The sequence below is a fragment of the Agrilus planipennis genome, unplaced genomic scaffold (assembly GCF_000699045.2).
Source record: "Agrilus planipennis isolate EAB-ADULT unplaced genomic scaffold, Apla_2.0 scaffold232, whole genome shotgun sequence".
NCBI classification, from domain to species: Eukaryota; Metazoa; Arthropoda; class Insecta; order Coleoptera; family Buprestidae; genus Agrilus; species Agrilus planipennis.
In genome coordinates this window covers 241,424-267,805 of record NW_020438990.1, presented here as the reverse complement: position 1 = coordinate 267,805, position 26,382 = coordinate 241,424, and the positions used below count along the sequence as shown (strand labels likewise).

The window sequence follows — 26,382 nt, the reverse complement described above, 5'->3', positions numbered from 1 at the left end:
CGACTGGCTGACGTTTGTTTGAAGAAATAAACGCGCAAAAGTAGCAATCACATTCATTTTGTAAGTAGAATTTCACCTAGTCGTACCTACGTAATAGGCGGGATTTGTACGCTGCTCGTTTGGATCCGTTCGTGTTTTTGGCCCCGCAGTGTTGCGGTCGCGCTGTCCGCGTCCGTCTTTCGTCGTGGCGGCTTTTCTTCGTTCGGAAGCCTACTTTCCATTTATGCATTCCTGATAATTAGTTGCATGCCACCTACACGCCAGAGACAGAAATGTCGTAAAAAGCTCCCATGTACATACACAACACAACACACTAACGTAAAAGGAACTGTGTCCCATTTTCTTCTTCGCGTCGCGAGTTGTTTCCAAACTCAAACACGAATGAATCTATGTGCTTATTATTATATACTACTCTTTACATGTATTTACAAAGTACATGCCAGTAAATTATACGTATCTATTATTCGATTCTGATTACATACGTATGCACAGGTATAGGTATAGCATGTTCACCAATCAAATGCATTATAACAGGTGTCCGCGGCCGATATGTGACATTTGTTCAATTTTGTAACGTTTGAAATATGGTCGTAGGCTCGGCTATATTATGACCTGGTATGATTTAACTAATAGCGTGTTGCCATTCCATTTTTTAAACACTTATTACACCCATTCCTATCTGCCCACCGCTTTACCACAGGCAGACTTCTAATGTTTCGAATAGTTCAATCGCCATCACGAAATGTACCCGATACAAGCTCACAAATCCATGCTTTCTCGAAATTTTAAGTTTATATTTATAAAATGTATGAGACCAACATTGATTTCTATTATTTAATTTCGACATATCTAAAATTTATGAAACACTTTTAATAGGGGTTAATATCAAATGTTAATGTGAAAATTCATTTTAATTGTTTCCCAGTACACACTATCTCAAATTAATGAGGGAAAAACTTGTTGCTGTTGTCACACCCTTGCCAAAGCAACAAGTTTTTCCCTCATTAATTTGAAGTAGTTTGTAGTGGGAGAAAATTAAAATGAATATTCACATTAATATATCCAAAAAGTCATGCAAATGACTCAAAAGTTTCTTAATATCTGAACTGCCAATTCGTCCTGTTTAAAGTTGACTGCTAGTACATGCTGTTTGAAATTTCTCCAATATTTTTTTCAACGCGTTTCATTATTTATCGCTTCCGCATCCTGGCGGCTGCAGCGCAACAGTTCATGTAAACTAACGAGAAGAGTCCCGGCAGAATGGGACGTTTGATGTTAACCCATACGACAGCCTAGTGAGCATATTCATGAGCACTTGAACATTAAATCGCGAATTCAATAAGAGAGAAAAAGACGGTATGCGAGTAGCTTAGGGTCTATAATTCAACATTATTTAAAGCATTCTGCAACTACAAATTTATAGTTGGATGTATAAATAAGTCAAAGTAGTAGTGGGAATCTTCTAAGAATGCTGAATACTGGGGACCGAGGCTTTCAATTGTCATGAAGTTTATGACGTTTCTGATCAATTGAATAATGGCAAATTCAACTTATATTTACGATTCCGCTTTAGTGTTAGTGCTCAAAAATCTTGGAAAACGAATACTGGTAATTAAACCCTTGAAAACGGTCAAATCCTTCTATGACATTCTTGTCTAAAGGATCTATCAACTTCCATCGCCTATCAAAATGAGTTTGCTTACGGTAGAGCGTGGCAAAATTCAATATCGAACACATTCGTTTTGTTGGCAAAAGAGAGAATTAACGTGGCTGCATGTTGGTAAATGGGTACGGTCAACATGCAAGCCTAGTAAGAGTGTATCCACTTCCGGAAGGAATAATTGACGAGCAGCGATGACCGGCAATACGTATAGCAAAAGCCGATGTTGCAACGTGAGCATTATTAAGGGTCAATCTCATAGCAGCGGGGTCAGGCCACTCCAACAATATTGCTGCCGCTGTTGATGGTGCAGCGCAGCGGTCGCTGCTGCCGTTGCCCGCCCTGATGGGGCACCATCTCCGTGGCCGGCCGCTCCCGCTATTATTATTACTTATGTCGACAACGCATCCTGCAGATGGTACAGCGTACCAGAAGAAATGCACCGATAATTGACATTCATGTACATCTTCGAATTCCTGAATCCTCCTCTATCCGACAAAATAGGAACATCATTGGGGAGAAGATTTGGGTTCCCCAAATGGATTCACGAAAGAAGCAGCTAGTAATGTCAAAGGACAGAAGATAGAAGAAACGCTGCAAATAAAATTATATAGTAGATCATTTAGACATTGAATCAGATTAAAACATTGGTGATCTCAACATCAATTTCTCATCATGACCTAGATAACTGATAATTANGAAAATGACTTTAGCCTCTGCACTACGCTATAAAGCCGAGTGTTACCTTCTTACTTAACTTATATGGAATATGAAAAGTTCTTTTACAGTTAGCAGCTCATTTTGTAAAGTACCTCGATGTACATACATAGAGATAAGATAGACGTTATAATAATATGCAATTGCCAATGCCGATCGCCGAGAAAACGTAGGTATACTAGGTGCATCTGTCTATAACCAACCCATCGCATCGTCGTCCTCTTGGTCGTCGTAACTAACCTCGTGATAGCGCGCTGCGTTTGTTATAATTAGAAACCAAGGTGCACTTCCTGAAAACGAAAACAAAACAAATAGTGGCCGGCATGCGGCCTCTGCCCTGCTGTGCAGCGCTCATAGAGAAGCCACTTTTCTACCTGTGGCCACCGCCAACTATTTCTTATTACACGTCATCGAACGCCCGCCGCATACCGGGCCAGACCGATGCGATCTCGTTGTCTTAAGTCTTTCTGGCACGCGCACTACCGACAACACAAATCGTAAACCGGTAAAATATTATGTGATCGATATTGTCCACGAATATGCAAATTACATCATTTTGAAGAAAAGATTTAAGTGCTTGGAATTAATTGCTGCAGTAGGTATCTGATAGAGATCGAAAAAACATTTGGTTGGTTCATTTTAACCAGCTACTATTGCTGATGGGCGGGCAGTCCCTCCGATTTACGCCAGAGGGTAAGGCGAAGGGCCTTGTTCAAACCCTGTTAGGAATCTTGGGGACGGGTGGTTGGGATGATAAAGATGAGACGAACGAAATGAAGGCAGAAAGGAAGTGAAATATAATTTGTGGAGTATCACTGCCTTAGCATTTGCCTAAATAACCAGAAAAATTTGGACCACAGCGAACGGACCCTGAATCGGACCCGTGTCCTCCCGATTGCTAAGCCTCTATGCCATGCCGCATGGTTTTCATTTAGAGTTAAAAAGTCACAGACTAAATGATTGAGGTAATCAAATTTTTGACAATGTTTAAATTTTTCTTTCGCTGTTGACATTTATAAGCGCATGTAAAAACATACTTAATATGTGTACTGCAAAATGGCAAGTACGTTACTGTTAACTATTTGAAAGCGGCTCGTTATATTTGGCGTTTGGCGTTTAAAAAGTCCATAAAATGTATAACCAGGAGATCAAATTTAACGAGCGGTTAAGCGACGAACGTTGTATCTTTAGCGCTATATCGACTCTTCATATTTGTATTGGCGAATCGTCGTTTTATTAAAAGCACATCAAAGTGTAACATATTAGAGTGAAACGTTGTAATTACGTTAACTGTAAGCCGTTTAGTTTTTACCATAAATATTATATTGCCCGTGTGCTTAGGTCAAATTAAAATGACGATAATTGGACGGCTGTTTAAGAATCGAAATCCCGTACCGCAGGAAACTTGTTTCGAAGCTGTAAAATTCATCGTCACTTTAAATTTCCATAATTATTTATGGATTTATGACGCCCCATCGATTCCGTATTCAATCACTAATGTACGCATAACTAATTGACATTGTAATTGTTTTTATAGAGCCATTAAAGCAAGTAAAGGAGAATGTCAGATTTTGCTATTCCAGCAAATCATTACACATTGTATTTCAGTTTAAGTAATAGTATCTTTAAAAAATAAGAGACGTGATTTCGTATCGATTCGATATTGATAGAGTTGTTGCGCTCCACGATGACCAGTGACGTCGTTGCATGTCCAGACCCCACATGAGCGTACCTTCGCTGGTCGTGAAGTAATTCTTCATGTGGTTAGATGATGGGGTTTCCACAGTTCATACCAACAATCATTTTGTCTTCTATTGCGTGGACCATTTCAATCAGCATCTTCATCCGCCTCCCACATCACGATGAGCCGCCGTTTGGTCGATTGCGGTTCAAGTTCAAAACTATTGTCGATATTCGTTTTTACGAAATTGACTTTCGCTACAATTTATGGGTTTCCGAGGTACATACGGGACTGGAAATATATTAAGATGTTACAATTTTCCCCTAGAACTGATTTACGATCAATTTTCATTAAATTGCATCGCAGTGTTTAGCATTTTAGTTATAAATCCTTCACGGAAGGAACGCCTTGACTGGAAAGGTAAAGATTATCCAAAAGTCACTAGGGAGCTGCTGGTTTTTGATCCCTCCTTGTCTTTTATAAAAATAAATACAAAATCTGTGGACACCGTAGCTCCTTTTTTATGTTATTAGTAAAATTCGAGATTATTCAATTACCTAACAGAGCTCTAAACGAACTAAAATTAATGCAACCGGTTTTCGAAATTTTCTTCACTGCTAAGCATTATCCATTACTAATGCCTCTTTAACTAATCCATAGTAACAACTGATAAATATTATATTGAATGTCTTCGGGGCCTGTCGACGCGTCAAGAATAAGAAGAAGGTAGCAACTGACGAACAACTGACTACGATTGACTGGTCAGCCTAGTTATATATAAATATGTGTGTGTGTGTGTGATGGTCGGCTTTAATAATAATATAAAGAAAGCAGCTGTCAATGGTCAACCCGACGGATGTGTAAAGGCGGTAGCCCGCTAATTACAATATCAAAGCGACGTTATGACAGCTAGTCTCTTTCAATCGGTACTCGCATAACTCTATCGTCGTGGTATGAATTTTTTTCAGTGACTTTGTCTCATTAATTCGCGGTGTCTCTCTTTTTTCTTAAATACTAGCCTTGCCTCGCTGAAGGAGATCCAGTAACACTAACAAACTCAATGTTTAGTTACAAACTTTTATTGTGAAAAATCCATTTTCAAAACTGAAAGAACAAAAAATGTATTTCAACGTTTTACTGATGCATGTCGCTTGACGCTCGCCAAAGCTTTGCACCCCTTAAATCACTGAACTTCTTAAAATTCGGCACTTCTTAATGCTTGGCGTCTCTTATTGCTCGGAGCTTCTTAAAGCTCGACTCGCCTTAAAATTCACCTCCCCTTAAAGATTGGCGCCTCCCAAAATTCGGCGTCTCTTAATGCTCGCCGCCTCTTAATGATCGAAGCCTCCTAAAGCTCGGCGCCTCTTAATGCTCGGTGCCTCCTAAAGCTTGGCACTTCTTAATGCTCAGCGTCATCCAAAGCTCGACACATCTTAATGTTCTACGCTTCCTAAACCTTGGCGCCTCTTAGTGTTTGACGCCTCCTAAAGCTCGGAGCCTCTTAATGTTCGGCGTTCCTTAACGCTAGGCGCCTCCTAAAGCTCGGCACCTGTTCATGCTCAGCGCCTCCTAAAATTTGACACTTCTTAATGCTTGGCGCCTCTTAAAGCTGGGCACCTCTTAATGCTAGAGGCGCCTCCCAAAGCTCGGCACCTCTTAATGCTAGAGGTGCCTCCCAAAGCTCGGCGCCTCTTAATGTTCGACGCTTCCTAAAGCTCGGCGCCTCTTAATGCTCGGCGCCTCCTAAAGCTTGGCACTTCTTAATGCTCAGCGTCACCCAAAGCTCGGCACCTCTTAATATTCTACGCTTCCTAAACCTTGGCGCCTCTTAGGGTTTGACGCCTCCTAAAGCTCGGAGCCTCTTCATGTTCGGCGTTCCTTAATGCTCGGCGCCTCCTAAAACTTGACACTTCTTAATGCTTGGCGCCTCTTAAAGCTCGGCGCCTCTTAATGTTCGACGCTTCCTAAAGCTTGGCGCCACCTAATGTTCGGCACCTCCTAAAACTCGGTGCCTCATATTACTCGGCGCCTCGGCCAGCCCCCGTCTCATACCGGCTGTGAATCCAAATTCTCTTGAGGCTTTTCAGAGATCCTTACCGCAAATGAATGAATTTGGAAAATGTCTTAAAAATCCGTGAAGCCTGTTGGACCAAACGGTTTTACTACGAAAATTCTTTACAATCCATAAGAGAAGTTTTTATCTTTTGATTGTGTGTATATATTTATTGGTTTACAAGTTCAATCAATATCGCTAGCATCTGGATACAATTTAATCATGTAACAGATTCGAATTTTCCCTCTCTCGGCCGCCTGTAGGAATTAGTTTAAATGGTGCAAAAAAAGCGTTGTTTATTGTAATTAAAGACGGCTTAGCTAAGACACCTACACACCTGCTTGCTTGCTTGCTACTTAATACCAGACGCGATTCGAGCGCAAAACTAACTTGTTGCAGTCGAGTCCGCGGGTAAATATACGGTAACGCACGTTAGTAATCAGCATCAGTATTACCTATACCTATAATAAGATTTGCGCTGCATGTCCCAGAGTGTCCGCGGTCAACAGATAAAGTAACCCGATGGCCTACGTCAAGTGTGTTACTTTTAATTGTGCTCGCCCGTGCGAAACGATCTACAATGCAAACAATTAATAAATGTCGCGAAACAATTCGCAACGTTTTATTATTATTAGATAGCCAGGAATTCATATACCTACACGCCAAGCATTTGTTTCGTCTTTAAGATAGTTCAGTTCAACAAAATTCGTACAGCACGTCAACCATGTGATGCTGATCTATTTCATCCATGACTGATGACACGCAGTTGAGATATTTATAGATACATATTGTAGTGGAAAAGTCGAAATCGCCGATTTTCGATGTCTTGGGAAGCCAAACAGCTCAAGACTGAATCATTTTTAACAAAAAGAAATGAAATTATTACAAGTTCGTGATGTTGTTAGAAAGCGCCCGAAGGAACCCGGTTCTTACGACCCTGTTACGTCTTGGCAGTCGCACTTGAACCAATCATAGTTTGGAGTCAAATGGTTACAACAACTTCCTTGCTGGTTTTCTCTCTTGGTACTTGCCTATATACATACCTCACAAATAGTGACTTTTATTTATCTTAAGGTGCTATTATGCATATTTAATACATTAATTATGATTACGTGTAGCTGTAGATGTGATATAATGAAAAGCATTTGCTGAACTGAAAATCGATTTCTTCTATAAAGGAGTTCAGTTAATGCATTTCCTGATTTAGTTTGTTACGTGTGTGCGAGTGGATGTGTGCCCATAAAATTGGTTTCCGTTAATCTACCTCCTACATACTTATGTATGTATGTAGGTATACAGATGTGTACGTAAATGCAGCTTAGACATAATTAAATTCCTAGTTCTCATGAGATACATAGAATGGATGACTGTTCTATATTTCCAATTAATTAATGCAAAATTGCGATGCAGTGAATAGATTTTATCGATTCGGCTAAAGAATTTGCATTCGTCGTACATACCGAATCACGAAACTGAATTTATCTAGTTAGATAATGAAGAAAATTGCTCAGTTTAACAAAGATTTATTGTGCACTTTGCCGCTTACGTAATCCAGAAAAAAAAAGGTCGACCATTTGCCCTATCATCTAACGCGAACGTAACAACGACAACAACAAAATCGACCTGTAATAAGGTAAAAATTATAGACCTCAGACCATTGTTAGCTCAAATTTGTAATAATATTTCTACATTTAGGAATTCCACGAAGATAAACAAACGACATACCACTAATTAATAAAAGCAAAAATTTTGACTAATAAAATTTATCTACTAAAAAACACCCACCCATAATGAGAAGCTTCCAAGTCATCTTTGCTGGCATTTCCTAATCACCTGCCTTTATGTCTTCTCATACTATTACCAAATCCTTTACAGTGTATCCTTAATGTTAGTTATTGTTTTATAAAGTTTTTCTGCTTGACGTACTTCTTCCTATCACGAGCCAATCTTTGCGTTTTTTGAAAACGGAAGCAATTTACATTTCTAGACAACTACTTACAAAAAATAATCCACCAATGCCCTTCATAACTCCTGTTTCTGCTTCTAATGTATGACTTTAACAAATCCTTCATGTCTGAGATGGTGTCCTTAATCCGATATTCGATTCCGTAAAATTCTAATTTGATGTATGTAATACTAATTGTCTGTGGACATTAAAAAGTATGAAAAAAAGAGTCGAGCGTGATATGTGCAACGCGGTAAATTGCGATAATTTCAAAAGGAAACAGTGATAATGTATGCGGCTGGAAGCGTCGATAGGTCGCAGATCATACATGAGAGATAGCGCACATGAAACGAAACGGCTGCGGCACTACAACTCTCTCTCTGTATAGGTACTATAATACAATCGCCGCTTATAATATTGCCATTGCCTGCATTTGCCCCTTATCGATCACCGGCCTCATGCTATCGGCGATGTCCATCGACGTGACACTTTAGTATAGCAGTAGACCGTCAGACCGTTCGTTCGCGGTACGATCGACGTTGCCCTTTACAATAATAATTCCACCTTTTCTTCGCTAAGAAAAACGAGAAATAAAAAGAAGACCTCGGAATTGCCTACCTCATGATGAACATCAGACTTAACGTTCTATGGCAGTTCTTAGTTAGCTTTTGTGTCCTGCAGTCAAACGCTACACGTTAGCGTGTGTAAATTGCGATTGACATTTTTCATTTAGCGATCCAATACATCAATGTACATGCGACTAAACAGAAAATGAAACATTTGCAATACCGCCCGTGAACCTTTTCATAAATGTGTTGGGAAAACATATGAAAAATGATCTGGATAAGTCTTTCTAAGTTATAAATTCTTATTAGAAATTGATAGGGCACAGGAACTATGGTTTGGTCATTAAATGATTAGATATCCTTAGCATGCAGCATACCATCGGTTAAACCATCGGGTTCGTTAAAAGTGACTAGTCGAATTTGTCTTGTTAGAACCGGATGGATTGAAGAAAAAGTGCTGACATTCGATGGGCGTACTTTCCATCTGTCCCTTTGTTATCTCCTTTCAACACTCATTAGTTTAATGATCTGCTAAAAACTTTAAACCAATTAGCCGAACCTATTAAATTACACAATATCAAAATTTTCCTCTCAAATAACTACGTAAGTTTTCTGTGTACACATTACAGCAAAATTGAACGTTTCTTTTTCTAATATCCGAAAATTAAATTGTAAACAGTATAAATGGTAAATGTAAAGTCGGCTTCTATTGTTAGATATCGTTGATGGTCGTTACAAAACCTGTCAGCGGTTGATTTGAAAGGACCAGGTGGTTGACAGAGGTCCGCCACGTGTCTGACAGATCCCACAACTGATTCGGATCTATCATTTATCTCACTTCTGTTCTTGTTGTTCCATTGTCAAACGGTAATCTAATATCCACCCACTTAACTAGTATACGAATACCTCCGGAGCAATTAACTGTACAACGAGCTTAATTTGATCTTTGAAAAGAAATTACTTTTCATGCGACAAGCGCCATTCGTTTAAAATTAGTCGTAAGCGAGCGCACTTAAGCACAAGACAAGCTACAGATCGTATGTTTTTATTATGAGTCGTATCCGAGTGCCACTAATCGCTAGCCAATGAACAGTCCACATGTTTTTAGCATGAGTTCTGGCGATTAAACACAAGATAAACAACAGTTTGTGGTCATTATTTTAGTATAAGTCGTAGACGAGTGCACTTAAGTGTAAGGCAAGCAACAGTCCGCATGTTCTTAGCATGAGCTATTGACGATTGCACTTAAGTACAAGGCAAGGAATAGTGTTTAGGAATTTGTTTAGTATGAGTCGTAGGCGAGTGCACTTAAAAGCAAGGCAAACAATAGTGCGCATGTTTTTAGCATAAGCTACTGACAATTGCACTTAAGTACAAGGCAAGCACCAGTGTGTAGGCATTTTTTTTCCTACTATAAGTCGCAAGGCAAGCAACATACCGCATGCTTTTAGCATTAGTCTTAGGCGAATTCACTTAAACGCAAGACAATCAGTAAGTTGTACGTCGTACGTTTTTAATATGAATTGTAGGTGAGTACACTTGAGCATTAGGCGAGCTACCCACGAACTTAAGACGAGTAACACATGAGTTTTAATAATTACTGACTTATAGATAATGTACTTTTAACTTTCGGCTACTGTTGTATTTAAAATTCGTTTCTCAACTAATCTTTCACCATTTCATAAAAATGTGAGGCGATCGGTACAATGATAATGTAAAAAGCGTAAATAGAATTGAAAATAGCTGCCAACTGTTGATCGAAATTAGTCCAGAGTGTGTTGTCGGCTCTCTCTCTGTTCTGTCGGGCATTGAATTCCTTCATGGCGTTTTATACGACAAAAGGGATGTTGATGACTTCCTGCTACTTTTAATTTCAAACAGTTTGTTCAACGATCGCGAGCTTCTTTTTGCACCCTTTTGTTACACGCCGTAGTAGGTACGTACACCATTCAAATTGATTTCGATCATCGAACAGTAAAAATTCGGTAGGCAGACAGCTTTATTGTTGTTATAAAGTCAATCAATAGAAGCAATAAGCGGCCTGCCTTTTGTGCAAACGAAGTATAGACGTACGATTCTCTAGCATCTAATTATCTTATATACAGGGGAGTTTTAAATATAAATAAANCATTTCTAGCAATGTCAAAGGACAGAAGAAAGAAGAAAAGCTACAAATACAATTATATAGTAGATTATTTAGGCATTAAATCAAATTGAGAACATTAGTGATCTCAACATCAATTTTTCATCACGACCTAGATAATTGATAAAATTATATCTTAGAATTCCTGAATGCTCCTCCATTTGACAAAATAGAGGAATCATTAGGAAGAAGTTTGGGGATTCTTCAGATGGATGAATATAAGAAGAAACTATACTGGGCCAAAATCGTTTCATTTCTAGCAATGTCAAAGGTCAGAAGAATGAATAAAAGCTGCAAATACAATTATATAGCATTAGATCCTTTAGGCATTAAACCAAAACATTTGTGATCTCAATTTCAATTTCTCATTATGATCTATGGCAGGTTAGAAAGCAAGAAAGTAATTGGTACAGGGGCTTCAAAACAAGACGCCCATTTCTTATGAAGAGCCCTTCGACAGTTTCAGGAATTTTTTATTTGGATGTACAGCTATAATAAATGAACAATACCTTAGAGATTAGATATGGATCTGCTGATTCCCAATCTGCTGTGGAATTCTATGGTGTTGATGCCGCCGGAACCGAGGGCAACTGAAGTTACCGTGTATGCCTTCGATAAGACCGCAGTTGCCGAAGACCCGCTGAAGAAGATGACGGCAACGACTGCCCTGGGCAACCGCACTCGCACCCACGCTGTACTTCGTTATTTTAAACCAGTGGCAATGGTTTTCGCTACGAGGAATACATAGAACGAGAGTGCGTGTACCGAGAGAACTTCCTCAATTTCTACACTAACATTATGCATGTACCTACATACTTGTCTAAATAAGTAACTGTATCTAGGATTTCTTTTACTTTAGGTACAGTCAGTCACTCCTATTGTTATATGGTATTCTCTCTCTTATGTGTAATTTATTTTTGATTTAGAAAGGTTGGGTTAGTTAGCTTAAACTTCCATAAGGAAATACGAATGTGGAGTAGGTACACTTATATTTATGCGACAGAGGCGAGACGTAGGCGAGCAGCATGAGAGCAAATGGCGAGTCCCAATCTCGCCTTCACACTTCGCGGGAATGAGAATGTATACGTTATTGTAAAATCCGTGTATGTGTGTGACACTGCGTGTGTGTGTGTGTGTGTGTGTAAGTGTGACTACAATGGCTACCATAATTTTCCCTTACTGCGCTTTCGTGTATGCAACTAGAACATTATCGTGGCAGTTGAAGATGGAGGCAGAAAGTATAAAACACAATTCCAATCCGGTACGAAATTTACGGCATCGTCCGACTCCGAGTGGACATATGTTTACCTGTTGCAGACAAGGTGTTTTCGCTTATAAATGCGAAAGCGTGAATTGTTTAGAGACCCCAAGTACTACTCTTAATGTACATGAGATATAGTTAATGGTAGATACTCCTATTCACTTCGGGACTTCGTGTTCTTGAAGTCAAGCAGACGTTCGTTTCAACAGTTATCAAGTTATCATTCTTCTAAGCTTTCTTATCGAGGATTTACGATTATACGAATTGATGTGACTTTTAAAATAAAGAATAATTGAGTTTTCAAAATAGGACGGACTTAGTTGTAACTGAATTGTTGAGGCAGCAGGACAATCACAAGGGGTAGTGAAACCTTATCTCTGGAATGCCTAATAAAGGTAGAACGCCAATCGCGAGGTGGTGTTGAAGCCTTTGAAGAGCTTGGTTTGGATTCCAAAGAATTGTTAGCTTTAGCATCAATATCGAACATTTTATAAATGTACATGTTGATCTACTATCATGTCTAATCGTCTCTAACACGTTTATATAGCTCTCTCGATCGCTCGGTTCTGGACTTCAAGAGTTTTTGGACTGTTTTTGATCCACTCTTTTGCTAAAATACTGTTTACTGTAGTTATTTGCAAATTTCACTTATACTGATATACTTGTAAAATTTAGATTTTAATCAACTTTTTGAATTCATAAAGTGTAGGTTATTGATTTTGAAGTAAATTTAGAGGTCCAAATGGAGTTTCTCAAGTATCTTCTGACGACACCTTGCACTTATAGCCATTTGTGGCGTGTTTAAATGAAAACGTCCTTTTGAAGTCGACATCGGCCGACAATACTTTCATACATACACAATAATAAATTATTATTAGTCGGTTTATGCATTTAGCTTCGATTTTTTAGATAGGTACATACCTCCAGTTTACATTTTGCCGCCTGTGTCGCAGTAGTCTTTATTAGCAATAAACGCGGTCAATAAAATTTGATATATGATGTGTGCGTATGTGTGCTAATATTTATAATATAAAACCGAGTTGCAGCACACACACGAGAAATTGCATAACTCTGAAACGGACTTGGAGCTGCAAGCGCAACTATATATGGCGATTGATAGCTCAATTCTTTTGCCTTTTGATATCTGCATTTGTCACGAAGCCCTCAGGTTACAAAACGTATTGGGGGTTTTGATTTATTAGTCGAACTGACTCCATTCGTCATTAAACGTGTTAAAGATGTATTAATGTTCCGCAAAACATTGCGCCCATGAGTCTTTTCGATTAAAATAATTCGAAGTCGTCTTTATTTTGTCGAAAACGCCAGACGCGGATCGCGATTTCGAACTTTGTGGATCTCATCAGCGCGTCGCAGACAGCTCCGACAGAACACCGGCCAACTTTTACCTGCTGTCTTAACAGTGCGTTTTAGAAAATACCACAAATGGCGCGATAAACGCCATCTGTAGAACGATGCTGCATTTTAGGATTACGTATGCTCCAAGAAAGTCCATTTAAATATATGGATATACCACTTCGAATTATTTTATTCGATTATGGTAACGTGCCTATCAGGTTGAGGTTAGCTACGCCGGGATTCGTTTCAGCAAGTAGATATACATATAATTAAATGGACCTTGTTGGAGCATACGTAATCCTAAAAAGTAGCATCGTACTACAGATGGCGTTTATCGCGCCATTTGTGGTATTTTCTAGTCTTTTCGATGTTGCATGTGCTTCTAGTAACGCTCTACTCTTGACAATGTAAAGTAAATAAATTAAGTACTAAGTGATTGTAATAATGTCTTGGAAAGATCTTTCTAAGGAAAAAATAAATAGTGGGTGATGTTTTTGACATCACCTCGTATTTTCGAGTAATATTACGAAGATAATGTTTAATCGTTTTAAATTATAATTTCTCAATTTAGCCTATAAAGCGTTACTAAAGACATAATAATAACAACTAACGCGCCGTTTTATTATAAAAAGATGAATCGGGGATGATGATGGTTAATATTAAATCGCTTCTAATTATTTGTTATTGCGAGAAGCGATTTTCTTTTGAATTTCAAATTAATCGCTTCATTCTCTGATGCAACCTCTGTAATTGAATAATTCGACGGCAACCGCTCGTTATGAGATACGTAAATGTCCATAAAATTGCTGTTACGTTAAACGGTAATAAGTGGTTTGTTTCAGGCCAATTACATGATTAATTAAAAATCTTATTCCTGATTATCCACCTATCCAAAAGCCACAACAAAAAACTATACTTCGGTTACAAATTTCTAAAGATACAAATAAAATTTCATTCTCAATTTCATTAATGGTGACATGCAGTTTAAGTTTCTATTAAAATTAAGTGCCTGATTTAATTTTCATGTACATGTGTGAACGTAATTATCAGGCAAAACAAAAAAGGCGCTGACGAATAAAGACAAAGCATAATAGGCACCCAACGTATCAGATTATCTGCGGTTAGAAAGCGTCGTCAACAAAACGCCTTTATCATTAAACAGCGGCGTAAATATTGTTAGAATATAAATGACAAGCATGTTACGAAACGCACTTGAATGGCCATTTCATGTGTTAATAAACCCAATAATTTCTGGAGCGTGTAGGTGTTCAAGAATCTTGCACAGTTTCGATGCTATAGACTTTACAAACCCAATCAAATACTACCGAGCGGCATGGCCTAGAGGTTTACATATTTGCCTAGCATTCGGGAGGACGCGGGTTCGATTCCGGGTCCGTCAGCTCTGGTCCAAGTTTTTCTGTACATCACTTAGACAAACGCCGGAGCAGTAATTGATATTCCACAAATAAGCTTTCACTTCTCCTCTGTCTTCATTTCATCCGTCTCATCGTTCTCACCCTCAACCGCCACCCACCTGTTTCCACGATTCCTAATAGAAAGTTGAAGAAGGCCTTCCGCTTTACTCTCCAGCGTAATCCTATTTAACACATTAGTGTTTTAAAGTGGTGAATTGATAATCTTTAATAAGCGAGATTGACTTCGTTGTTGGCTCCAGGTGGAACATTTGTGATTAAATAATTATCTAATTTTCATTCAAATCGATTGGCTATGACTCAATAGGAACACGGAAAATGACTTTAGCCTCTGCACTACGCTATAAAGCCGAGTGTTACCTTCTTACTTAACTTATATGGAATATGAAAAGTTCTTTTACAGTTAGCAGCTCATTTTGTAAAGTACCTCGATGTACATACATAGAGATAAGATAGACGTTATAATAATATGCAATTGCCAATGCCGATCGCCGAGAAAACGTAGGTATACTAGGTGCATCTGTCTATAACCAACCCATCGCATCGTCGTCCTCTTGGTCGTCGTAACTAACCTCGTGATAGCGCGCTGCGTTTGTTATAATTAGAAACCAAGGTGCACTTCCTGAAAACGAAAACAAAACAAATAGTGGCCGGCATGCGGCCTCTGCCCTGCTGTGCAGCGCTCATAGAGAAGCCACTTTTCTACCTGTGGCCACCGCCAACTATTTCTTATTACACGTCATCGAACGCCCGCCGCATACCGGGCCAGACCGATGCGATCTCGTTGTCTTAAGTCTTTCTGGCACGCGCACTACCGACAACACAAATCGTAAACCGGTAAAATATTATGTGATCGATATTGTCCACGAATATGCAAATTACATCATTTTGAAGAAAAGATTTAAGTGCTTGGAATTAATTGCTGCAGTAGGTATCTGATAGAGATCGAAAAAACATTTGGTTGGTTCATTTTAACCAGCTACTATTGCTGATGGGCGGGCAGTCCCTCCGATTTACGCCAGAGGGTAAGGCGAAGGGCCTTGTTCAAACCCTGTTAGGAATCTTGGGGACGGGTGGTTGGGATGATAAAGATGAGACGAACGAAATGAAGGCAGAAAGGAAGTGAAATATAATTTGTGGAGTATCACTGCCTTAGCATTTGCCTAAATAACCAGAAAAATTTGGACCACAGCGAACGGACCCTGAATCGGACCCGTGTCCTCCCGATTGCTAAGCCTCTATGCCATGCCGCATGGTTTTCATTTAGAGTTAAAAAGTCACAGACTAAATGATTGAGGTAATCAAATTTTTGACAATGTTTAAATTTTTCTTTCGCTGTTGACATTTATAAGCGCATGTAAAAACATACTTAATATGTGTACTGCAAAATGGCAAGTACGTTACTGTTAACTATTTGAAAGCGGCTCGTTATATTTGGCGTTTGGCGTTTAAAAAGTCCATAAAATGTATAACCAGGAGATCAAATTTAACGAGCGGTTAAGCGACGAACGTTGTATCTTTAGCGCTATATCGACTCTTCATATTTGTATTGGCGAATCGTCGTTTTATTAAAAGCACATCAAAGTGTAACATATTAGAGTGAAACGTTGTAATTACGTTAACTGTAAGCCGTTTAGTTTTTACCATAAATATTATATTGCCCGTGTGCTTAGGTCAAATTAAAATGACGATAATTGGACGGCTGTTTAAGAATCGAAATCCCGTACCGCAGGAAACTTGTTTCGAAGCTGTAAAATTCATCGTCACTTTAAATTTCCATAATTATTTATGGATTTATGACGCCCCATCGATTCCGTATTCAATCACTAATGTACGCATAACTAATTGACATTGTAATTGTTTTTATAGAGCCATTAAAGCAAGTAAAGGAGAATGTCAGATTTTGCTATTCCAGCAAATCATTACACATTGTATTTCAGTTTAAGTAATAGTATCTTTAAAAAATAAGAGACGTGATTTCGTATCGATTCGATATTGATAGAGTTGTTGCGCTCCACGATGACCAGTGACGTCGTTGCATGTCCAGACCCCACATGAGCGTACCTTCGCTGGTCGTGAAGTAATTCTTCATGTGGTTAGATGATGGGGTTTCCACAGTTCATACCAACAATCATTTTGTCTTCTATTGCGTGGACCATTTCAATCAGCATCTTCATCCGCCTCCCACATCACGATGAGCCGCCGTTTGGTCGATTGCGGTTCAAGTTCAAAACTATTGTCGATATTCGTTTTTACGAAATTGACTTTCGCTACAATTTATGGGTTTCCGAGGTACATACGGGACTGGAAATATATTAAGATGTTACAATTTTCCCCTAGAACTGATTTACGATCAATTTTCATTAAATTGCATCGCAGTGTTTAGCATTTTAGTTATAAATCCTTCACGGAAGGAACGCCTTGACTGGAAAGGTAAAGATTATCCAAAAGTCACTAGGGAGCTGCTGGTTTTTGATCCCTCCTTGTCTTTTATAAAAATAAATACAAAATCTGTGGACACCGTAGCTCCTTTTTTATGTTATTAGTAAAATTCGAGATTATTCAATTACCTAACAGAGCTCTAAACGAACTAAAATTAATGCAACCGGTTTTCGAAATTTTCTTCACTGCTAAGCATTATCCATTACTAATGCCTCTTTAACTAATCCATAGTAACAACTGATAAATATTATATTGAATGTCTTCGGGGCCTGTCGACGCGTCAAGAATAAGAAGAAGGTAGCAACTGACGAACAACTGACTACGATTGACTGGTCAGCCTAGTTATATATAAATATGTGTGTGTGTGTGTGATGGTCGGCTTTAATAATAATATAAAGAAAGCAGCTGTCAATGGTCAACCCGACGGATGTGTAAAGGCGGTAGCCCGCTAATTACAATATCAAAGCGACGTTATGACAGCTAGTCTCTTTCAATCGGTACTCGCATAACTCTATCGTCGTGGTATGAATTTTTTTCAGTGACTTTGTCTCATTAATTCGCGGTGTCTCTCTTTTTTCTTAAATACTAGCCTTGCCTCGCTGAAGGAGATCCAGTAACACTAACAAACTCAATGTTTAGTTACAAACTTTTATTGTGAAAAATCCATTTTCAAAACTGAAAGAACAAAAAATGTATTTCAACGTTTTACTGATGCATGTCGCTTGACGCTCGCCAAAGCTTTGCACCCCTTAAATCACTGAACTTCTTAAAATTCGGCACTTCTTAATGCTTGGCGTCTCTTATTGCTCGGAGCTTCTTAAAGCTCGACTCGCCTTAAAATTCACCTCCCCTTAAAGATTGGCGCCTCCCAAAATTCGGCGTCTCTTAATGCTCGCCGCCTCTTAATGATCGAAGCCTCCTAAAGCTCGGCGCCTCTTAATGCTCGGTGCCTCCTAAAGCTTGGCACTTCTTAATGCTCAGCGTCACCCAAAGCTCGGCACCTCTTAATATTCTACGCTTCCTAAACCTTGGCGCCTCTTAGGGTTTGACGCCTCCTAAAGCTCGGAGCCTCTTAATGTTCGGCGTTCCTTAACGCTAGGCGCCTCCTAAAGCTCGGCACCTGTTCATGCTCAGCGCCTCCTAAAATTTGACACTTCTTAATGCTTGGCGCCTCTTAAAGCTGGGCACCTCTTAATGCTAGAGGCGCCTCCCAAAGCTCGGCACCTCTTAATGCTAGAGGTGCCTCCCAAAGCTCGGCGCCTCTTAATGTTCGACGCTTCCTAAAGCTCGGCGCCTCTTAATGCTCGGCGCCTCCTAAAGCTTGGCACTTCTTAATGCTCAGCGTCACCCAAAGCTCGGCACCTCTTAATATTCTACGCTTCCTAAACCTTGGCGCCTCTTAGGGTTTGACGCCTCCTAAAGCTCGGAGCCTCTTCATGTTCGGCGTTCCTTAATGCTCGGCGCCTCCTAAAACTTGACACTTCTTAATGCTTGGCGCCTCTTAAAGCTCGGCGCCTCTTAATGTTCGACGCTTCCTAAAGCTTGGCGCCACCTAATGTTCGGCACCTCCTAAAACTCGGTGCCTCATATTACTCGGCGCCTCGGCCAGCCCCCGTCTCATACCGGCTGTGAATCCAAATTCTCTTGAGGCTTTTCAGAGATCCTTACCGCAAATGAATGAATTTGGAAAATGTCTTAAAAATCCGTGAAGCCTGTTGGACCAAACGGTTTTACTACGAAAATTCTTTACAATCCATAAGAGAAGTTTTTATCTTTTGATTGTGTGTATATATTTATTGGTTTACAAGTTCAATCAATATCGCTAGCATCTGGATACAATTTAATCATGTAACAGATTCGAATTTTCCCTCTCTCGGCCGCCTGTAGGAATTAGTTTAAATGGTGCAAAAAAAGCGTTGTTTATTGTAATTAAAGACGGCTTAGCTAAGACACCTACACACCTGCTTGCTTGCTTGCTACTTAATACCAGACGCGATTCGAGCGNGCATTCGTCGTACATACCGAATCACGAAACTGAATTTATCTAGTTAGATAATGAAGAAAATTGCTCAGTTTAACAAAGATTTATTGTGCACTTTGCCGCTTACGTAATCCAGAAAAAAAAAGGTCGACCATTTGCCCTATCATCTAACGCGAACGTAACAACGACAACAACAAAATCGACCTGTAATAAGGTAAAAATTATAGACCTCAGACCATTGTTAGCTCAAATTTGTAATAATATTTCTACATTTAGGAATTCCACGAAGATAAACAAACGACATACCACTAATTAATAAAAGCAAAAATTTTGACTAATAAAATTTATCTACTAAAAAACACCCACCCATAATGAGAAGCTTCCAAGTCATCTTTGCTGGCATTTCCTAATCACCTGCCTTTATGTCTTCTCATACTATTACCAAATCCTTTACAGTGTATCCTTAATGTTAGTTATTGTTTTATAAAGTTTTTCTGCTTGACGTACTTCTTCCTATCACGAGCCAATCTTTGCGTTTTTTGAAAACGGAAGCAATTTACATTTCTAGACAACTACTTACAAAAAATAATCCACCAATGCCCTTCATAACTCCTGTTTCTGCTTCTAATGTATGACTTTAACAAATCCTTCATGTCTGAGATGGTGTCCTTAATCCGATATTCGATTCCGTAAAATTCTAATTTGATGTATGTAATACTAATTGTCTGTGGACATTAAAAAGTATGAAAAAAAGAGTCGAGCGTGATATGTGCAACGCGGTAAATTGCGATAATTTCAAAAGGAAACAGTGATAATGTATGCGGCTGGAAGCGTCGATAGGTCGCAGATCATACATGAGAGATAGCGCACATGAAACGAAACGGCTGCGGCACTACAACTCTCTCTCTGTATAGGTACTATAATACAATCGCCGCTTATAATATTGCCATTGCCTGCATTTGCCCCTTATCGATCACCGGCCTCATGCTATCGGCGATGTCCATCGACGTGACACTTTAGTATAGCAGTAGACCGTCAGACCGTTCGTTCGCGGTACGATCGACGTTGCCCTTTACAATAATAATTCCACCTTTTCTTCGCTAAGAAAAACGAGAAATAAAAAGAAGACCTCGGAATTGCCTACCTCATGATGAACATCAGACTTAACGTTCTATGGCAGTTCTTAGTTAGCTTTTGTGTCCTGCAGTCAAACGCTACACGTTAGCGTGTGTAAATTGCGATTGACATTTTTCATTTAGCGATCCAATACATCAATGTACATGCGACTAAACAGAAAATGAAACATTTGCAATACCGCCCGTGAACCTTTTCATAAATGTGTTGGGAAAACATATGAAAAATGATCTGGATAAGTCTTTCTAAGTTATAAATTCTTATTAGAAATTGATAGGGCACAGGAACTATGGTTTGGTCATTAAATGATTAGATATCCTTAGCATGCAGCATACCATCGGTTAAACCATCGGGTTCGTTAAAAGTGACTAGTCGAATTTGTCTTGTTAGAACCGGATGGATTGAAGAAAAAGTGCTGACATTCGATGGGCGTACTTTCCATCTGTCCCTTTGTTATCTCCTTTCAACACTCATTAGTTTAATGATCTGCTAAAAACTTTAAACCAATTAGCCGAACCTATTAAATTACACAATATCAAAATTTTCCTCTCAAATAACTACGTAAGTTTTCTGTGTACACATTACAGCAAAATTGAACGTTTCTTTTTCTAATATCCGAAAATTAAATTGTAAACAGTATAAATGGTAAATGTAAAGTCGGCTTCTATTGTTAGATATCGTTGATGGTCGTTACAAAACCTGTCAGCGGTTGATTTGAAAGGACCAGGTGGTTGACAGAGGTCCGCCACGTGTCTGACAGATCCCACAACTGATTCGGATCTATCATTTATCTCACTTCTGTTCTTGTTGTTCCATTGTCAAACGGTAATCTAATATCCACCCACTTAACTAGTATACGAATACCTCCGGAGCAATTAACTGTACAACGAGCTTAATTTGATCTTTGAAAAGAAATTACTTTTCATGCGACAAGCGCCATTCGTTTAAAATTAGTCGTAAGCGAGCGCACTTAAGCACAAGACAAGCTACAGATCGTATGTTTTTATTATGAGTCGTATCCGAGTGCCACTAATCGCTAGCCAATGAACAGTCCACATGTTTTTAGCATGAGTTCTGGCGATTAAACACAAGATAAACAACAGTTTGTGGTCATTATTTTAGTATAAGTCGTAGACGAGTGCACTTAAGTGTAAGGCAAGCAACAGTCCGCATGTTCTTAGCATGAGCTATTGACGATTGCACTTAAGTACAAGGCAAGGAATAGTGTTTAGGAATTTGTTTAGTATGAGTCGTAGGCGAGTGCACTTAAAAGCAAGGCAAACAATAGTGCGCATGTTTTTAGCATAAGCTACTGACAATTGCACTTAAGTACAAGGCAAGCACCAGTGTGTAGGCATTTTTTTTCCTACTATAAGTCGCAAGGCAAGCAACATACCGCATGCTTTTAGCATTAGTCTTAGGCGAATTCACTTAAACGCAAGACAATCAGTAAGTTGTACGTCGTACGTTTTTAATATGAATTGTAGGTGAGTACACTTGAGCATTAGGCGAGCTACCCACGAACTTAAGACGAGTAACACATGAGTTTTAATAATTACTGACTTATAGATAATGTACTTTTAACTTTCGGCTACTGTTGTATTTAAAATTCGTTTCTCAACTAATCTTTCACCATTTCATAAAAATGTGAGGCGATCGGTACAATGATAATGTAAAAAGCGTAAATAGAATTGAAAATAGCTGCCAACTGTTGATCGAAATTAGTCCAGAGTGTGTTGTCGGCTCTCTCTCTGTTCTGTCGGGCATTGAATTCCTTCATGGCGTTTTATACGACAAAAGGGATGTTGATGACTTCCTGCTACTTTTAATTTCAAACAGTTTGTTCAACGATCGCGAGCTTCTTTTTGCACCCTTTTGTTACACGCCGTAGTAGGTACGTACACCATTCAAATTGATTTCGATCATCGAACAGTAAAAATTCGGTAGGCAGACAGCTTTATTGTTGTTATAAAGTCAATCAATAGAAGCAATAAGCGGCCTGCCTTTTGTGCAAACGAAGTATAGACGTACGATTCTCTAGCATCTAATTATCTTATATACAGGGGAGTTTTAAATATAAATAAATTTATAGTTTATTTGTTGAAAAGTGTACAGTGGATCTTAAAATAATTTTGATAAGTATAATTTTATATTATATCAAAGATTGATCGTTAGATTTCGGTTGATTTTACGAGGACCTTCCGAGAATAAGACTAATCGTAAGTGAATTTTCAAAAACCACTCTTCAATTAATGTACCTAAATATGTCAGATACACACTTGAATATAAAAATGGATAAATCTCTAACGGACCTTTACGTCTAGTAGTTGTTTTACTTACCTAATACTGAAGAAGAAATTTAAATCATCCACGGTCCGATAAAGTTCATTGTCACTGTGGGTAAATACATCATCTTAACGACCAGAGTAAACATTTGAAACTGTTTCCAAATAAATCTTATTGATGTTTTAAAAAAATATTTGTTTATCGGCGCCTGAGTGCCCTACAGCATTCAGATAGAAATTTAAATTACAATGTCTCAATTTTCTCGGGTAATTATAGTCCAAAATTGCAGTGTATTGTAAACATTTAAAATTAATCGATTGACGCCTACCAAATTCGCAACCCAGTAACACGATGTATTAATTAATTTCAAAGTACTTAATTCTTTGTGATTACTTTCTAAAAATAATATGTAAGTATATACAGAAATACAACATATCCATACTATATTTCTCACATATACTCAATAAGGTATTATTGGGACTTCCAAATTGGGAGTGTAACCTTTGGAGTTTTAAAAGCTTCCAGTTCCCTTTCTATTTCTTTTGGCTATCGGCAGAAGCCTCTACAATAGAATCTCTATAAATTAAACTTAATAGGCAAAAGGGTAAAATATTTTTAATAGCTAATAGTTAGGTATTTATTAAAAATTGATGCATTAGAAATGAAGATTTAGCTTTAAATAACATAACGGAAGCCATAGTGCAGTTCGAGTTCGTCCTGTATACAATGTATAAATATATTGGGTAACAATTTGCTCCAAGTGTACGAACCAGTGTTTGTATTACTAATCAGCATGTTCATATAGGGCCGTGTTATTATGCTAATTCGAACCTGCGCTCACGATAGCCATGCCATCACGATATAGTTACAGCCTCATCGTTCAAATGTATTGACTGGATAAAAGTTAACTAGATGCTAACTGTACGTACCCTAAGGAAGTACTATATACGGTGAACAAATCTGTGTGTTTGTCCTTTACGTAAAATTTGTAATTATTTGTATACGATACATTGGGATTAAAACTGAGAGAAAAGAGATGCTGCTTTATGTTCAATGAGCTTTCTGCGAGAGTTAAGAATATATCGATCTTGAATTTATTGCCTTCTCTTGTATTGAAAACGAAGACAATAGGTAATATCAAGAAGATGGCGTTTCTAGGAGATACGAAACAATAATGTCAAGATGAATAAGTCGAAAAGTCAAGTCTGCTTGCTCACTATCTTGAGTGTTGGATGTGTTTCATTCTAGAATTAAGGCTACCGGCGCCAACGATTCCAAAGAAACCAAATAACCTCACGATGGTGTAATTAAAATGCAGCATTAATCTTTGTCTCTTATTACGAAATGTTTTAAATTTTTGACAATTTATGTCGTGATGTAATAGTTACGTCATTCGGTTTGGTCCTCGATAATCCAAATGGCGAAGATAATAAGAAGGGGAATGATACATAACAATAATTGTAATAATTCCGCGGTCTCGACAAATCTTTGTTTTGTGCAACATGCAAATGGCAGCAATTAACAGTACATTCTGGAGCACTTTGCCAGCGATCGGCCCGATCTCTTATCTCCGTTGTATAACTAGTCTAACGTAAACGTAAACTTTATAGAGCTATTGCTTCATCCCAACCGCCACGTCACACTGTGGTTCAGAAACAAACACTGCAAGTTACAGGTGACACTGTCATTGTACATTTCCAATCAGTACCATTGGTCTTTATTCGTGGTAACATGACGTTACGTTTTCAGAACGAGGAGTAGTCCGTCATGAGCTAAGGTTGAGTCTCCACGACTGTCGGAGCATTTGACAGCGAATACATGTCATTCTGAAAACATTGGCGTCTAAAATCTGAAATCAGAACTATAGCTTAAGAAGGTTTGGAGTATACAGGGGTTTTCTGAAATAAGTAGCAGATTTTTCCTTGTTGTATCTAGTTAAAACACCCCTCACAGTCTGCTACTTATTTCAGAAGCACACTGTACGTTTGTTTTTTAGAAAGAACATCACAAAATGTGGTACCACTGTGTGGTAAGCTATGTGGCAATACGTGTATATAAGTGCCTCGTTTTGTCTCTCTCTCTGTCTTTCCTCCTTCGCAAAAGCCCCATCAGGACTGCATTTATTTCGATGTGATGAATCGGCCGACCGCGATGGCGATGTTGCAAAACAATCTCTTTCGCTTTCGTCCGAGTCTTGCTTGACTCTGTAACTTTGTCACGAGGCTAATCCGTACATGGCATTAAGAGATCAAATGCGTTTCCTTTGTTAATGTTATCGTAGGTCCTAATCGGCAGCTTTTCATAACGAAAGGAGTCGTGTGTTGCTACCGCTGTCTGCGCGCGGTTACATTTAATCCTAATCAAGTCCTTTTGAGTGGCTCCAGTCGAAGAAGTCGCTACATTTACGCTTTAAGCGCATTATTATCTCTTTGTAAGAAACATTTAACAGGCAAAGGTTGTAAACATTAACATGTGATGGACCTTAATACTCGATCTCAAGAAGCTTAAAAGAAGTTCATTAAATAAATTTCTTGACAATTGTTTCGACTAAAAAGTAATTATCGAGAGGATTTAAGGTATACTTTATCTAAACAGGCGTTTAGTTAGTTTTACAATAAGAAAAGTCGGAATATAGTAAGTAATTTTTTAATCTGTATACTTTTAGTAGCAAAGAACGCGGTTAGGTGGCGCTTTCGGATTGTATAGTTTTATGGTAATATATAACAATCAAATGAAAGAATGTTTGCCTTCTATTACGTTTAATATTAAACCAATATACTCCAAAGTATTTTGTTAAATAAATGCTTAATTTAACAGTTAAAATTTTTCGACTGTTCGCGATTATTATCTACAAGGAGCATTTCACGTGACATCGCGTTGCGTCTTCTCAGTCACATTACCCTTACTTTTATCGGCGCAGATAATACCACACGGCTCGCAGCGATAAATTCTAAGTACCGGTAGCAGTCTCTATTATCAAGCAATTAATTACACGTGGCACTTCTGTACCTGTTCAACGTTCATAATGAAACTTCTTCGTTGCAAGTGGCGATGTTGCGACGAAGCCACCGCCGACTGGCCGCGCTCTCTGCGTACTGCCCGATTCGTATATTCGCGTTCTCTCGAGAGGTGCGTGTGTTGCTTTTAAGATAATACCCAATGGACGCGCTAATGGATTACTTCTTTACGACTGTTGTCATCGACGTAAACTATACGACATTTTATACACTATATCTCTCACAATGAGAGGAAGGCGAATTCCACGGGACAGACTTCGTGTGTCACATGACGTTACCAATCGGAATTATTACTCAATTAATATCTTCTCATGATGCCGCGCCACACTTTTGCTTCTATGAATCCTTTAAATCGTAGAGAGGCCGTAACTTCTCTAAAACTTCCTGTAGGATTACCAATAGCTGAGCTCGCGTGAGTCAAACGCGAGCACCAATGAGTCGCATGATGGCTAAGTTCAATATTATTAATATGGAAAATACCACAAATGGCGCGGTAAACGCCATCTGTAGTACGATGGTACATACAAGGATTACGTATGCTCCAACAAGGTCCATTTAAATATATGGATATCTACTTCCTGAAACGAACCCCGGCGTAGCTAACCTCAACGTGATAGGCACGTTACCATAATCGAATAAAATAATTCGAAGTGGTCTGTATTCTGTCGAAACTGCCAGACGCGGATCGCGATTTCGATCTTTTTGGA

General features: G+C 38.7%; 1 protein-coding gene across 1 annotated transcript in view; it reads left to right on the top strand.

The window, feature by feature from the left end:
* Positions 1-26,382, top strand: part of LOC108741565 (paired box protein Pax-5) — a 249,993-nt gene that overhangs the window by 129,548 nt on the left and 94,063 nt on the right. The gene's annotated exons all lie outside the window — the stretch shown is intronic.